General features: G+C 38.4%; 1 pseudogene; it reads right to left on the bottom strand.

Moving 5' to 3' along the window:
- Nucleotides 1-9,496: 9,496 nt before the first annotated feature.
- On the bottom strand, nucleotides 9,497-17,665 carry LOC129073191 (glutamate dehydrogenase 1, mitochondrial-like; annotated as a pseudogene).
- Between the last annotated feature and the right edge of the window lie 31 nt (nucleotides 17,666-17,696).

The following is a 17,696-nucleotide window of genomic DNA, read 5'->3' as shown; positions in this document are numbered from 1 at the left end:
ATGCAGGACAACCTGATATGTAATAATATCCGTGTAATAGGGAAGGAGAAAAAGAGGAGGAAAGGATAGAAAATCTGTTTGAAAAAGTAAAGATGGAAAAGAAAACATCCCTAATTGGAGGAGAGAAAAAGTCATGCAAGTACAGGCACAGAAGGTCCCATTAAAGAGGAACCCAATGTGGTCCACTCCAAGAAACATCATAACTAAAATGGCAAATATAAAAGACAATCAGAGAATATTAAACGCAGCAAGGGAGAAACAGGTAGTAACATATAAGGGAGCCCCAGTACAGCTAGCAGCTGACTTCTCAACAGAAACACTACAAACCAGAAGTGAATGGCAAGAAATATCCCAAGTCATAAAAAGCAAAGTCCTACAACGAAGACTGCTCTACGCAGCAAGCCTCTCAGTTAAGATGAGGGAAGGTGAAATAAGGAGGTTTCCTGACAAAAGAAGGCTAAAAGAACACATCTCCGCCAAATCAGCATTGCAAAATATGCTAAAGGGACTGCTTTAACAAGATGAAGAAAAAGATTCTATGAATACTCAGCTCCTTTCACAGTCACCAATACTTGATATTATCAATATTTTAAATACTTATTAATCTGATTGTGACAATGATGTGTTATTTTAATTGTTACTTTATTGTTTGTTGAAAGTAGACCTGTTTTTGTATATTTCTTGTCTATTTCTATTATTTTATAAAAGCTTTTAATGACTTTTTGGTATTCTTTATCCATTTTTTGATTAAATGTTTATATAATTTTTTCCCTAAGAACAACAAAAAAAAAAACACAGAAAAGCTATAACCCTTTTATACATGTATTTCAAATACTTTCCTATTTTATTACTTATCCTTTAACTTTTTTACATGAATATTACTGTACAGTCTTAAATGTTTAATATAGTCATATTGTCAATATTTTACTTTATGGCTTCTGAGTTTGAATATGATACTTCAGGGTAAGAAAAATATTATTTTGTATTTTCTCCTAAAACTCCTTAGATTTTACATATTGATTTTTAACTCATCTGAATATTTGTTTTATAATATGTGAAATAGGGCTCTATGTGTTTCATTTCAAGTAATAGTGATCCATGCACCTTATATGTTGAATAAGCCTTATTTTCCCCACTGATTTGAAATATCAATTTAAACATATATTACATTGTTAAACAGATATATACATTTGTTTCTAGAATGCTCATTTTATTTCATTAATCTACTTGATTATTTCTGTGCAGGCATCATGATTGCTGAGATTTTATAATGATTTAAATATTTTATAATGGATATTTACATTTAAAATCAGTGACTAAATAAAATCAATGTACAATTTTTAAAAAAAATAAGAAAGAAATAACTCTTACCTTTTGCAATTACATGGATGGAAGTGGAGAATATTATGCTAAATGAAATAAGACAGTCAGTGAAAGACAAACACCATATGATCTCATCTGTAAGTAGAATGTATTCAACAAAGTAAACTAATGAACAAAATACCACAGGCAGGGAAAAATGGAGCAGACTGAAACTGACCAGAGGGGATGGGGAAGGAGGACAATGGTGGAAAGAAGGAGAAGGAACTAAACAGAGAACATGAATGAATGACCCATGGGCATAGACAACAGAGAGGGAATTGACTGTGGGAGAAGGGGGCAGTGGGGGAAGGGTAGAGGAGGGCAAAGGGTGTAAAATTGAGACACTGTAATACAATAAACATGATTTAAAAATAAAAAATATAAAAAAATTAAAAAAGAAAAAGAGATGATCCTACTGGCAGCAAGGGAGAAACAGGTATAAATATGCAAGGAGGCCACGATACCTCTAGCAGCCAAGTTTTCAACAGAAGCACTACAAGCGAGAAGGAAATGGCAAGAAATATTCAAAATAATGGAAAACAAAGGCCTGCAACCAGGACTGCTTTACCCAGCAAGGCTCTTAACTGAAGGGAAGGTGAAATAAGGAATTTCCCCACACAGAAGAGGGCTAAAAGAGTACACCTCCACCAAACCAGCACTGCAAGATATGCTAAAGGGATTACTTTAAGAAGATGAAGAAAAAGAATGGGAAAGAGTGGAACACAGATACAAAGGGGAGAACTGAATAAGTAACTATCAATAATAAATGTAAATGGATTAAATGCTCCAATCAAAAGACAGAGGGTAGCTGAATGGATAAGAAGACATGACCCAGACATATGCTGTCTACAAGAGAGCCTCCTCAAAACAAAGGACATACACAGACTGAAAGTAAAGGGATAGAAAAAAATATTCCAAGAAAATGGACAGGAAAAATTAGCCGTGGTAGCAATACTTCTATCAGACAAAATAGATTTCAAAACAAAGGCCATAAAAGAGATCCAGAAGAACACTTCATAATACTCAAGGGAAGAATACGTCGAGAAGACATAAACATTTTGAACTTATATATACCCAATATAGGAGCACCCCAATATATAAGGAAATTCCTGGAGGGCTTCAAGAGAGATATAGACAGTAATACACTGATAGTAGGGAATTTTACTGTCCCACTGTCAAAAATGGATAGATCTCCCAAACAAAACATCAAAAACGATGTTGTGGAACTAAATAATACATTTGGTTGAATGGACTCAATTGACATATATAGAATCTTGCATCCCAAAAAAGCAAAATATACTTCAAATGCTAATGAACATTTTCAAAGATAGGACACAAAACAAACCTCAACAAATTCAAGAAAATTGAAATCATTACAAACATTTTCTTGGACGACAAGGGCTTGAAACTAGAAACCAACCTCAAGGAAAAAAACTCAAAAACATTCAAACTCATGAAGATTGAATAACATGCTATTAAACAATGAATGGGTCAATAATGAGATCAAAGAAGAAATAAAAAAGATTCTGGAAACGATGAAAATGCACTACACTTCAGTCCAAAACCTATGGGATAAAGTGAAGGCAGTCCTGAGAGGGAAGTTCATTGCAATACCACCCTTTCTAAAAAAGATAGAAACATTTCAAATAAATGATCTAATCCTATCCCTACCAGAACTGGAGAACAACAACAGACAAAACCCCAAGTGAGTAGAAGAAAGGAAATAATCAAGATTAGGGCTGAATTGAATGACATAGACACTAAAAGAACAATTCAAAGGATCAACCAATCCAGGAGCTGGTTCTTTGAGAAGATAAACAAAATTGACAAGTCTTTAAGTAGGCTCATCAAGAAAAAAAGGGAGAGGACCCAAATAAATAATATCAGAAATGGAAGAGGAGAAATAACAACTGATACCACAGAAGTACAGAGGATTGTAAGAAATTACTATGAACAATTATACGCCAAGAAAAATGAAAACCTCGAGGAAATGGACAAATTTCAAGAAAAATATAACCTTCCGACACTGAGTGAAGAAGAAGCAGAAAGCCTGAAGCGACCAATAACAGCTGGTGAAATTGAAGCAGTAATCAAAAATATTCTGGTACACAAAAGCCCTGGAGTGGACAGTTTCACAGAAGAATTTTCCAAAACATTTAAGGAAGAGCTAATAATTGTCCTCCCAGACTATTCAAAAGAAATACAAGAAGAGCGAAGACCTCCAATGTTCTTTCATGAGTCAGCATCATCCTAATCCCAAAACCATATAAAGACACAACAAAGAAAGAAAATTACAGGCCAATATCACTGATGAACATAGATGCCAAAAATCTTCAACAAAATATTGGCAAACCGCATCCAGCAATACATTAAAAAGATCATCCACCATGACCAAGTCGGATTCACCTCAGGGAAGCAAGGATGGTTCAATATATGCAAATCAATAAATGTAACAAATCGCATAAACAAAAGGAAAGACAAAAACCACATAATCATATCAATGGATGTGGAAAAAGCATTTGATATAGTGCAGCATCCATTTGTGAGAAAACTACTGAGCAAAGTGGGAATAAAGGGGGCGTACCTCAACATAATAAACCTCATATATGAAAAAGCTTCAGCCAAAATCATACTCGATGGAAAAGAATAAAAGCTTTCTCACTATGATTGGGAACAATACAAGGTTGTCTGCTTTCACCACTTCTATTCAACATAGTACTGGAAGTCCTAGCCACAGAAATCAGAGAAGAAAAATAAAAAAGAGGCATCCAAATGGAGGAAGGATGTAAAACTGTTATTGTTTACAGATGTCATGATAGTGTACATAGAAAACCCCATAGACTCCACCAAAAAACTACTCGACATATAAGTGAATTTGGCAAAACAGTGAGATACAAAGTCAATATTCAGAAATCAAAGGCATTTTTGTACACCAAAAATGAAATATCAGAATCAGAAATCAGGGAATAAATCCCATTTACTATAGCAACAAGAAAAATAAAGTACCTAGGAATAAATCTAACCAGGGAGGTAAAAGACTTGTACACAGAAAACTATACAACAGTGAAGAAAGAAATTGAGGAAGACACAAATAAATTGAAGCATATAGCATGTTCATAGATTGGAAGAATTAACATCATCAAAATGTCCATTCTACCCAAAGCAACTTATAGATTCAATGTGATACTTTTTAAAATACCAATGATGTATTTCACAGATATGGAACAAACACTTCAAAAATTTTTATGGAACCATAAGTGACCCCAATAGCTGCAGCATTTTGAGAAAGAAGAGCAAAGGAGGAGGAATCACAATACCTGACATCAAATTATATTACAAGGCCACTATAATCAAATCATTCTGGTACTGGCATAAGAACAGACCCATAGATCAATAGAACAGAAATAGAGAGCCCAGAAATAAACCCATGTCTCTAGGGTCAATTATTATTCAACAAAGGGTGCAAGAGCATAAAATGGAGTGAAAATAGCCTCTTCAGCAGATGGTGTTGGGAGAGCTGGACAGTTACATGCATAAAATTGAAATTCCACCACCAAGTTAAAGCATACACAAAAATAAACTCAACATGGATAAAAGACTTAAATATAAGTTGCGACACCATAAAAGTCCTAGAGGAGAACATAGGCAGGAAACTCTCAGATATCCCATGCAGCAATATTTTCACCAATAGGTACCCTAGAGCAAGAGACATAAAGGAAAGAATAAACAAATGAGACTTCATCAAAATAAGAAGCTTCTGAATGGTTAAAGGAAATATCAGCAAAATGAAAAGGGAACCAACCATATGGAAAATATATTTGCTAATTATACTTCAGGGAGGGGTTTCATCTCCAAAATATATAAAGAACACATACAACTCCACTCCAGGAAGACAAACAATCAAATTAAAAAATAGGCAAAGGACCTGAAAAGATACATCTCCAAAGAGGGCATAAACTGGGCCCAGAGACATATAAAAGGATACTTAGCATTACTAGTCATCAAAGAAATGCAAATTAAAACCACAATGAGATACAACTTTACACTGGTCAGAATGGCCTGTATAAACAAATCAACAAACAAGTGCTTGTGAGGGTGTGGAGAAAAGAACCCTAGTACACTGCTGGTGGGAAATTAGACTGGTGCAGCCACTGTGGAAACAGCTGGACTTTCCTCAGAAAACTTAAAATGGAACTGCCTTTTGACCTGCTGGGTGATGCACTAAGAATCCCAAAACACCAATTCAAAAGAAACCATGAACCCCGATGTTCATAGCAGCATAATTTACAATATCCAAACGCTGGGAGCAATGTATGAGTGGATAAAAAACTATGGTACATTTTCATAATGAAATACTACACAGCAGAAAGAAAGAAAGAGCTACTACCCTTTGTGAGAGCATGGATGGAACTGAAGAGCATTGTGATAAGTGAAATAATACAGGTAGTGAAAGATAAATACCATATGATCTCCCCCATAAGTGGAACATAGTCAACAAGACTATGCTAAGTGAAATAAGCCAGTCAGAAAGGTAGGAGATTCTTTTTCTTCCTTCCTTCCTTCCTTCCTTCCTTCCTTCCTTCCTTCCTTCCTTCCTTCCTTCCTTCCTTCCTTCCTTCCTTCCTTCCTCTTTCTTTCTTTCTTTCTTTCTTTCTTTCTTTCTTTCTTTCTTTCTTTCTTTCTTTCTTTCTTTCTTTCTTTCTCCTTCCTTCCTCCCTCCCTCCCTCCCTCCCCTCCTTCCTTCCTTTCTTCTTTCTTTCTAAATGCAGGTTGATTTATTTTTTAAATGTCAAGATCCATTATAAAATATTAAAAAATAAACCCATTATAAAGTTTCAGCAATTAAAAAACATTACATCAGCACAGAAATAATCAAGTAGGTCAGTGAAATAAACTGAGCATTCTAAAAACAAATTATATATAATCTAAAAATGTTATATGTGATTAAATTGATATTTCAAATCAAGGGGGAAATAAGGCTTATTCAATAAATAAGGTGTATGGACCACTATTTAAATAAAACAAATATAGAGCCCTATTACACACATTATATAAACAATATTCAGGTGAGTTAAAAATCAATATGTAAAATCTAAGGAGTTTTAAGAGAAAATACAAAATAATATTTTCTTTAACCTAAAGTAACATATTCAAACCCAGAAGTAATAAGGTAAAATGTTGACAATGTGACTATATTAAACATTTAAGACTATATAGTAATATATCCATAAAAAACGTTAAAGGACAAGTTATAGAATAGGAAAGTATTTGCAGCACATCTATGAAAGGGTTCATAGGGTTGGTTTTTTTTTTAAGAGAAAAACTCTATAGACATTTAATCAAAAAATGGATAAAGAATACCAAAAAGTCATTAAAAGCTTTTTTAAAATAATAGAAATAGACAAGAAATATACAAAACAGGTTTAGTTTCAAGAAATAATAAGGGAACAATTAAAATAACATCATTGTCACAATCATATTAATTAGTATTAAAAACATTGGTAATATCAAGTATTGGTGACTGTGAAAGGAGCTGAGTATTCATGAACTCTTTTTGTCTTTCTTCTTAAAGCAGTCCTTTTAGCATATTTTGCAATGCTGGTTTGCTGGAGATGTGTTCTTTTAGACTTCTTTTGTCAGGAAACCTCCTTTTTTCACCTTCCATCTTAATTGAGACGCTTGCTAAGTAGAGCAGTCTTGGTTGCAGGACTTTGCTTTCCATGACTTGGAATATTTCTTTCCATTTCATTCTGGCTTGTAGTATTTCTTTTGAGAAGTCAGGAGTAGCCGTTTTGGGGCTCCCTTATATGTTACTACCTGTTTCCCCATTGCTGCCTTCAGGATTCTATGTTTGTCTTTGCTATTTGCCATTTTAATGATGATATATCTTGGAATGGGCCTCATTGGGTTCCTCTTGATTGGGACCCTCTGTACTTCCTGGACTTGTGTGATTATTTTTCTCCTCCAATTAAGGAAGTTTTCCATCATCACTTGTTCAGTCAGGTTCTCTATCTCTTGCTCTTCTTCTTTTGGTATCCATAGTATACGGATATTATTACATTTCAGGTTGTCCTGTATTTCCCTAAGTGCCTCTTCATTCTTTTTGAGTCTTCTTCATTTTCTTGCTATTTCTGGGAGCTTTTTTCTACCTTATTCTCCAGCTCACTGATTCGATCCTCTGCTTTATTTAGCCTTCTTTTCATTCCTTCTACTGTGTTCTTCATTTCTGAAATTGTATTCTTCATTTACTCTGGTCTCTTATTGATAGTTTTATGTCCTTTTTCATGTTGATATAGTTTGCAGTAAACTCCTCATAGTTTTCCTGTAGTTTTTGGTAAGTCTCTCTGAGGTCATGGAGCTCATTGAGCTTCCTTAGAACCATTGTTTTGAACTCAATATCTGATAGTGTACTTGCCTCTGTTTCATTTATTTCTCTTTTGGGGGATTCCTCTTTTCCCTTCTACTAGCGGTGTTTCTTTGTCTTCCTATTATTTGTGAGGCTCTTCTCCTTTGCTTCTGCTTCTTAAATTGATCTGTCTTGATTTCCTGACTTTGTGGTGTGAACTTCTTTGGTAGTAGACAGCTGTTTTGTTTTGTTTTTTTCTCTCTGGATCTGCTTCTGATGATGTCATATTTGGTCCCTGTCTGACCTTATGCAATCTGTTCCAGACTTTCAGGAATCTACTGTCTGTGACTGCGTCCTTCTGCTGTTAATCTAGTTCCCCTGCAGTCAGTGTGCCTTCTTAGAGACACCAAAAGGCAGGGAGAGTGCCTCCTGGGTACAGGGTTATTGGGTCCTCCCACACTGCTGTCGCTCAGGGGAGTGTTCTATCAGAGCAATATGGCAGCTGCTGCATGGGGGATGAATCATCACTGGGATCCTGTCAGCTACTCTGTTCATTCTCTCCCTAAAGCCTCTGTCTCTAGTCCCTCCTCAAATGTTTCTAGACCCCTCTATGCCTGCTTCAGCCAGGGATCTCCTAACCGTGGCTGCCACTCTGCACTCAGCAGGCTGGCTTAGAGACACTACAGGGCAGGGCTGTTGGGTCCTCTTAAGCTGTTTTCACTCAGGGGAGTGACCTGCCTGAGCAAGATGGCTGCTGCTGCATTGGGGATGAGTCAGCACTGGGATCCCACCAACTACTCCCTCAGTTTTCTCCCCAAAGCCTCCTTCCCCAATCTCTCTTCAGGCATCTCTAGCCCACCCTGCATCTCTCCTTTGCTGAAGCCCAGTGTAAGTGACTGCAAATAAAAATTTATGCTTTGGCCTTTTAAACAGCTCTTTTCATCTTGTGCCACCTGTTTCTGGCAGAGAGTAACCCTGATGCTTTTTGCAGCTGGCTGTTATCTGTATGGGCTCTGGTGCTGTAGACTGGAGATCCCTGCTTATGGTTTAGATCCCGCTCTTCTCATGGGGATCCAACTGACCATTTCAATATCCTTCTGGTGCTGCCGATTGTGCATGCCCAGCCTGCCTTCTTGAGTCTCAACTGCACTGCTTACCAGTTACACTGTGCTAAAGCTGATTCTTTGGTCTGCCCAAGGTTATTAGGCTACTCCTTCACTTTTATTCAGTTGTTCATTCCAAGGATTTCTCCACAATTTAGTTGTAATTCCAGGTTGGTCCTGGGAGGAGGTCCTTGTGACTTCCACTCACTCCTCTGCCATCTTGCTGCTTCCCCCTGCGAGAAATTCCTTTTCCTTTCTGCTGAAATCTGCCTTCAGAGTTTCTTGCCTGTTGACAGTGAGGAATAGGAATCCACTCGTTTTTCAGTTACAAGATCTCTGGTAAGTCAGATGAAAGGGATCTTGGAGACATGTTCAGGTGATTAGTCCAGGATGAGCTTCCACTGCCACTGCTCACTTGGTTGCAAGTCTCTTGGAGACCCTTAGAGTTAAGGGGATGCATGTCTATGGGGGAATAAAAGGGGAAAGAGAATGGCATGGGTACGTTCCCATGAGGGAGAGCATGCCAATTTATTTTTTCTTAAGGGGCTGAGTTAGATGGTTTCATTGAGAATGGTGTACATTACCTAATATGTAATGAGAGAAAGAGCTCTGTTTACATTCAAACTTGTGATAGGTCTACAGATGAAGAGGTTAAAAGGTTAGGAAGAAGTCAGCTACAATCCATCTATGTGAAGGTCACTCTGGCTTCATTGTACTCCATGAAGATTTTCTCAGTGGCAGTGATGTAGGCAGCTGTTCTCATGACTGATCCCAAATTATACTTTCTGGTTATGTGCATGACCTGCCTGAGTAAGTGCTCCATAATGTAAGGTAAGCCAGAGTGCATGATGTCTTTTTTGGATGCCCCAATATCCTTCCTTGAAACTCTACTATGGGCACAACAAAAATAGTCCCACCATGCTTTCCAAATTTTCCTTCAAAACTCTCTTGAATATACATGAATAAGTGATAGAATCCCTTTTATATTTGAAGGTCAAACAGCCATAACTGATATGATTTAGGTTCTTCAGCCACTCAAATACAGACTCTGTCACTTCTCCAGCATTTAGGTAGAGATTTGAAATAACCATAATGTTCCTATCCAGGAAAATTTTATCAGCGTCTGGAGTTGTTGGTCCATTGGCATCTTTAGTAATGATCTTGGCTTTGATTCTGGGTGCATTGAACTTGGTCAGCTCCTTCTTACTGGCAGCAGGGGTCAATATGCGACAGTCTCTAAGATGCTCTCTTCATAAAGCTTTGCCTTGGAGAATCCCATAATTGATCCAAGTTGCAAATTGAAGTCTTCCTGTTCTTTTGGGTCAATACTATCTGGATTCCATCTGCTCCCATCAGGTTCACCAATACCAACACATTTAGCACCAAAGTGTCACAAATATCTCATAGAACGCAGTTCCACCCTACATGAACAACAAATGGTTTATCTACAATCCCTGGTGTCACTTTTACAGGGTTCTTGTAAGTGCTCATGTAAGCAGTTTCATTGATGAAATTTTCAAGCCCATGGAAAAGTCCTTGGCCAGTAGCAAAGGTCCACCCTGTAGATTCCACACTGACTGATGGGCTTACCAGTGACACAGATATGGGCAGTAATATTATAGTGCTATATGGTGCCAGCATATGCATCACCAACCCAGAACATCTCTCACTCCATTATTATGGTAAGTTGCATTTCTTGATTTTTAAATGTCATGCTCATGTGTGGGGCAGGCACATCAATACCAGGGCCAGTAAAACCCTTCTTTTCCAGCTCTGTTGTGACTATCCTCATGATCTTTTCAGTGCTTTAATGAATGCCTCCCTTGTAGAGTGTGCTATGCTGGCTGTGCTGGGCACGGTAGCCCTCAATGACCTCCCAGGAGCCTTTGCAATGCTGGATGGGGAAAGACAGCCTCAGTACATGGTTGCAGGGCTTTATGATCCACAGGATGTTGTGCACCCAGTTCTGTTTCTGCTCCTCACTCTCCAGGATCTTGAGGTCCTCCAGCAGCTTCTCCTTCATGATGCTGGTGCTGTGGTCGAAGACCTCCATCATCCTGAAGAAGCTGGAGTCATCCTCGTGGTCAGCCATCTCCTCACTGTAGCATCACCAAGAGGGCATTGAATGGCCTGCCTGTAAGTTGGCTGAGATGGGCTGTCCACAGGCCCAGCCCAGTAGTACCACCAAGTCAGCTATGCAGAACACAGCAAGAATCCTTCTGTTAATGATCTTATGACTTGAAATATCATTACTTTAAAGAAAATCTTACTGAAGTATGATATAGCCACCAAAAAAGTGCACTTCAGTGTTTAGCTTGATGAACCTTTACAAAGTAAATACACCTGAGTATCCAGCATACAGCTCAAGAACCAACATTACTAGAGGCCTCTCTATCCCTTTCACTCCACCCAAGTAACCACCATCTGAAATTTGCAGACCTTTGAACTTCATATAAATGGAATCACACAAGAGTCACTGTTGTAGGAATTTGTGAACTTTTCCCATGCACTTGAGGGCTTTTCATTTTTCATCTCTGGTATTGCATTAGTTTATGTAATTTCATTTATTTACCAGTTTTGCTCCTGGTAAACATTTAGGTAGTTTCTGGATTTGGGATGTTAAAAATAGTGCTCTTAGGTAAACCTCTATCCATTTTTCTCTTGAATCTATTCCTAACAGTGAAATGCCAGTCACAGGGAACTCAGGATATGTATAGTTTCTACCAAACAGGTTCCAAATTGTTATTCCAATATATGCCTTCCCTTGAGAGGCCTGGCAGCTATCCCCTTCACAGGTTTGACATTTTCCAATGTTTTCATGTAAAGCTTTCTGAAATCACCTATGCTTTTCTTTCTTTCTCTTTAAAAAATTTTTTTTTAATTTTTATTTATTTATTTATTTATTGTTGTTCAAATACATTTGTCTCCATTTTCATGCAACCACTTTCGCTTGCTCCACCCTCCCCAACCTCCTGCCCTCAATCCATCCTATTTATTTTTAGAGAGAGAGGAATAGAGGGAGACAGAGTGCAAGAGAGACATCAATGTGTGAGAGATACATTGATTGGTTGCCTCTAGCATACCCCCAACTGGGGACCTGGCCTATAATCCAGGCATGTGTGCTTACTGGGAATTGAACCAGTGAACTTGCAGTTCACAGGCAGGCACTTAATTCACTGAACCACACCAGCCAGTGCTCTTATTTTTTTTTAAATCTTCACTGGAGGATATGTTTATTGAATTTACAGAGAGAGAGAGAGAGAGAGAAACATTGATGTGAGAGAGAAACATTAATTAGTTGCCTCCCATACACACCCCAACTTGGGATCAAACCCACAACCTAGTTATCTGCCCTGACCAAAAATAGAATCCACCACTTTTTTTGGTGTATGAGAAGATGCTCCAAACAACTGAGCCACATGGCCAAGGCCACTTGTGCTTTTCAATTGAAGTTCCCTGATGGCTAATGAAGTGGAACTACTTCTCATGTTTGTTGGTCATTTGCCTCTCCTCTCTTAGGAACTGAGTCTCTGACTTTTATCTCTTAGATAGTCCGTATTTCCCTTTGATTGTAGTAAATCTTTTTTTAATTATAATTTTGTTTAATATTTTTTCTCCTCTTTTTCCCCTCCACCATAATTCATTCCCCCCAAACCTTAATTCATGTCCATGGATTGTACATATAAGTTCTTTGTCTTCTCCATTTCCTATACTATTTTTAACCTCCACCTGACTATTTTATACCTGCTATTTATGGTGATTAAGTCCCTGTACCTTTTCCCCCATTCTCCCTCCTCCCCTTCCACTGTTTTACTGTTCATAGTTTCTTGATATTTTTTTCTTAGAGAGGTCCCTTTAACATTTCATATAATAAGGGCTTGATGATGATGAACTCCTTTAACTTGACTTTATTTGGGAAGCATTTTATCTGACCTTTCATTCTAAATGATAGCTTTGCTGGACAGAGTAATCCTGGATGGAGGTCCTTGCTTTTCATGAGTTTGAAAACTTCTTGCCAGCTCCTTCTTGCCTGTAAGATTTCTTTATTTTTTAATTTATTTTTTATTTCATATTTTATTGTTCTATTACAGTTGTCCCAGTTTTTCCCTCTTTGCCCTCCTCCACCCAGCCCACCCCCCACTCCCAGAGACAGTAACCACCGTGTTGTCTATGTCTATGAGTCACTCACACATGTTCCTCGGCTAGCCCCTTCCCCTTCTTTCCACCCTTATCTCTCCCTCCTCCCCTCTATTCACTGTCAGTCTGTTCCCTGTTTCCATGCCTCTGGTTCTATTTTGTGCATTTGTTTGTTTTATTCATTAGGTTCCACTTCTAAATGCCCATCAGTAGATGATTGGATCAAAAAATTATGGTACATATACACAATGGAATACTATGCAGCAGAAAGAAAAAAAGAACTACTACACTTTGCGACAGCATGGATGGAACTGGAGAGCATTATGCTAAGTGAAATAAGCCAGGGGGCGAAAGACAAATACCTTATGATCTCACCTATAAGTGGAACCTAACCAACAATACAAAGATGCAAGGAAAATAAGACCAGCAACACTGAAAGGAAAAGAAATCAACAGAGACAAGAAGAAAGGAGGGAGGGGGTGCGGGGGGAAAAGGAAGGGAAGGGGAAAGTCAAGGAACATATAGCAAGGATTCATGGACAAAACCAAAGGGGAAGAGCTGAGGGAGGGAAGGAGGGAGGGAGCAAGTGAAAGTGGTGTAAGATTTCTTTTGAGAAATTAGCTGGTAGTCTTATGGGAACTCCTTTGTAGGTAACTGTCTCCTTTTCTCTTGCTGCTTTTAAGATTCTCTCTTTATCTTTAAGCTTGGGTAACTTAATTATGATGTGCCTTGGTGTGTGCTTCCTTGGGTCCAACTTCTTTGGGACTCTCTGAGCTTCCTGACTCCCCTGGAAGTCTCTTTCCTTGGCTAGATTGGGGAAATTCTTCTTATTTTTTCAAATGAGTTTTCAATGTCTTGCTCTTCCTCTTCTCCTTCTGGCACCCCTATGATTCAGATGTTGGAGCATTTAAAGTTGTCCCAGAGGTTCCTAAACCTCTCCTCATTTTTTTGAATTCTTGTTTCTTCATTCTGTTCTGCCTGTATGTTCATCTCTTCCTTCTGTTCCCAATCATTGATTTGAGTCCTGGTTTCCTTCTCTTTACTGTTGGTTCCCTGTATATATTTCTTTATTTCACTTTGCATAGCCTTCATTTTTCCCTCCATTTTGCAACCATACTCAACCATTTCTGTGAGCATCCAGATTACCAGTGTTTTGAACTGTGCATCTGATAAGTTGGCTATCTGTTCATTGTTTTGTTCTATTTTTGGAGCTTTGGTCTATTCTTTAATTTGGGCCATATTTCTTTGTCTCAGTGTGCCTGTTACATTGGAAGGGCCAGAGCCTTAGGTATTTGCCAGGGCAAGGCAACCCATATCACTGCATTGTAATGCTGCCTGTGGGGGAAGGGTCCAAGAGGGAGCAATGCTGCCTGCTCAGCTTTTGGCCAGCTTTCAGTGACTTCCCTGGTTACCCACAAGCAAATTGGGTCCTTCTGGTGCTGATTCCTGGGTGGGTGGGTTTGTGTATGTTCTAGGACCCTGTGGGTCTCTCCAGCAGACTCTCCTGTGAGGCTGAGAGTTTCTCCTGCCACTGCATCTCCCACAGCTTTTTACAGCCATAGGGTTTGAGGCTTCTTTTTCCCTGCACTGGAGTCCTGGATTGCATGGTCTGTCACTCCCCAGCTGTTCCTCCTGGTTTATCTGCATGCAAATGTGGGACTGCTTGGTCTGCCAGCTGCCACCTTGTCCACCCAGTCCTCTAGCAGCTGCTTTGCTATGTGTCCTCTTTGCCCCAGCTGCCCATCTCCACACCTCCTACTGGTCTGGATGAATGTTTCTTCTTTAACTCCTTGGTTGTTGGACTTCCATACAGTTTGATTTTCTGGCAGTTTTTGTCAATTTTTGTTTTTAAATTTGTTGTCCTTTTGGTTGTGTGAGGAGACAAACTGTATCTACCTATGCCTCCATCTTAGCCTGATTGTAGTAATTCTTTAGATACATTCTGGATGCTGGTCCTGTGGATATCACTCTCTTAATGATATTTCTATGATAAATTCTTAATTTTAATATCCTAAAATATCCAATTTATCAATATTTTTCTCTTATGGTCAGAGCTTTTTACTTGCCACTTAAGTTAAAAAGTTTTTTTTATTATATTTTTTCCATGACCATTTATGTCCCTTACACCTTCTTCCACATCCCTCCAAACCCCTCTCCCCCACAATTACCATAGTTGTTCCTGTCCATGAGTTCCTTTTTTATTTTTACTTAATCACTCCACCCCCGCAACTACCCCAGAGCTGTTAGCATGCTATCTATAAGTCTGTCTCTTTTTTGCATGTTAGTTCAGTTTGTTCATTAGATTCCACATATGACTTAGATCATATGGTGCTTGTCTTTCTTTGATTGGCTTCTTTCACTTAGCATAATGTTCTCCAGGTCAATCCATGTTGTCACAGAAGCTTTCTTTCTTTCAAGATTTTATTTATCAATTTTTTTAGAGAGAGGGGAAGGGAGGGGGAAAGAGAGAGACATTGATGTGTGAGAGATACATGGATAGGTTGCCTCTTGTACACCCCAAACTGGGGACCTGGTCTGCAGTCAAGGCATGTACTCTGACTGGAAATCAAACTGGTGACCTTCTTCTGGTTCTGTAGGCTGGCACTCAATCCTCTGAGTCACACCAGCCAGAGTGCAAAACCTTTCTTTTTTCCATATAGGAATTCAACTAGCCAATACTGTTCATTAAAAGGTGTATTGTACATATTTTTCCCTTTTATCAATTTAGGCTGCTCTATTCTATTTGTTTTATACATCATAAATTATATTTAAAAATTTTTAAATGCTCTTTTCTGCATCTTTTTGTTACTGTAGTAAATTCCATTTATTGATTTTCAAATGAAACTACTTTTGTACTGTAATAAATCCTATTTTTCTGAATACATTATCCTTATATAAGGCTGATTCCTCTCCCACTTTGTGTTTGTGCATGTGTGTGTGGGTGTGTGTGCGCAAGTTGTTTATTTGAGAGGAAGCTCAAAGGAGTCAGGAAATAGGATGGGGAGGAGCAAGAAACCAGTAGAAAGCATTATCAAGCAAGGTCCTATTGTGGGTAATTGGGATGATTCATTCTGGGAGCACTGGGAGACAGTGTAGACATGTATCAGAGTTACCTACCTGAGAGTGTAGGACTGGGTGCATCTTATCCATATTTTAGTTCATTTGAGTTGCAACAACAAAAATACCAAAGAATGGGAGCTTATAATCAACAGACATTTATTTCTTACAGTCTTGGGGAATGGGATATCCAAGGTCAAGGTGTCAGAAGATTCAGTATCTGATTCCTGATTCATGGATGACCACTTACTTTCTCACTGCATCCTGACATGGTAGAAGGGGTTTTCTGACTTGTTTTTGTTGTTTTCTTGTTTATTTGTTTTGTAACTTTACTAGTTATTTTAGTGAAGCCTATTTCCCCTGCAATGTGGAGCCTCTGATGACATTCCTTGGGGTACATAGTGGGCATGTGCACATTCACCCTGAGATTGACCAGGTATTTTTGCAGGGATTTTTTAAAAAAATGTTTTGTTGCTCCAATCTCTCTGTTAAGCTTTCTGTTTCATTTGGTATTACACCCACATGTATAATAACAGTCTGAACTAATTACTGGCTAATTATTTTCAACAGGACCCTGGGACATACATTGTTCAGCAGCCTGATCCAATGAAATTCAGTCAAGGGTAGTTTTTGAGGCCAGTTTTTGAGACAGCTCATGGCTGTCTCTTCTACCAGTTTTCTCTGGTAAACTAGCTGGCTTATAGTTTAGTTTGTTGTTTTTAATTAAGAGGACTATTATTTTTAAGAGTTCCTTTAAACTCGAACTTCAAACTCTGGTCCAAGTAAAGTCAATTCTTTTGGCAAGAGCTTCAAAACTCTCTTCCTATTGTCATCCCCCTGCCCTGGGCAATATCTGTGAACCAGTATTCAGGGAGTTGGGTCGGGGTGGTAGCTTCTGGTATTCCCTGCTTTGGTTCCCTAGTGTGAATCCTCTGCCCTACCAGTGATCTAGGGAAAGAGTGATCAGCAACCCAATAATCTTGGCCTGCTTCACCTGAGATGGAGTTTTAATCCTATATGTTCAGGAAGGGAGCCTCTCACCATACTCACCAGGAATTTAGCCTCTTCAGCTTGGAGTTGGAGATGAGAAATGCTGGAGGCCTACTTATGTGAAATACAGTAACCTTTTTGTATAGAAAAACACTTCTTTGTTTCTCTTTTATTCTCACACTACTCCCACACTCAAAAAATTTCTGATACTACATGTGTAGATTTTCCACACATCAAGGAATTCTGCAACATCAGCTGAGTGTCCTAAACTTTAGTTCAGTTCTGACCTTATCTACCTCGAGTAAGTTTCAGATCACACAAGCTAAGGGTTTAGTTCCACAAAACTGCCCCACTTCAAATGCCAATTACAAGTCTCAGGTTGTCACCTGTACTTCTAACCAAATGGCTGTTAGGTTTGATAATTTGCCGATATGGCTCACAGAACTCAGGGAAACATTTACTTGTGTTTACAAGTTTATTAAAAAAGATATGTTAACCTAAAAATAAAATGGCCCTTCAATGTGAGAGGCAAACAAGTATTTCCTTGAGATCCAGTTTCAAAATGAGAGGCAAACAAGTATTTCTTTGAGATCCAGTTTCAAAATGAGAGGCAAACAAGTATTTCTTTGAGATTAAAAAGAAAAATAGCTGTTCAGGACTCACCTTGCATCCTGGGAATATATCCCACTTGATCATGGCAT

Source organism: Pteronotus mesoamericanus, unplaced genomic scaffold (assembly GCF_021234165.1).
Source record: "Pteronotus mesoamericanus isolate MK-2021 breed Mesoamerican mustached bat unplaced genomic scaffold, CSHL_Meso_final contig_35, whole genome shotgun sequence".
Taxonomy (NCBI): domain Eukaryota; kingdom Metazoa; phylum Chordata; class Mammalia; order Chiroptera; family Mormoopidae; genus Pteronotus; species Pteronotus mesoamericanus.
This window is presented reverse-complemented; position numbering and strand designations above follow the sequence as displayed.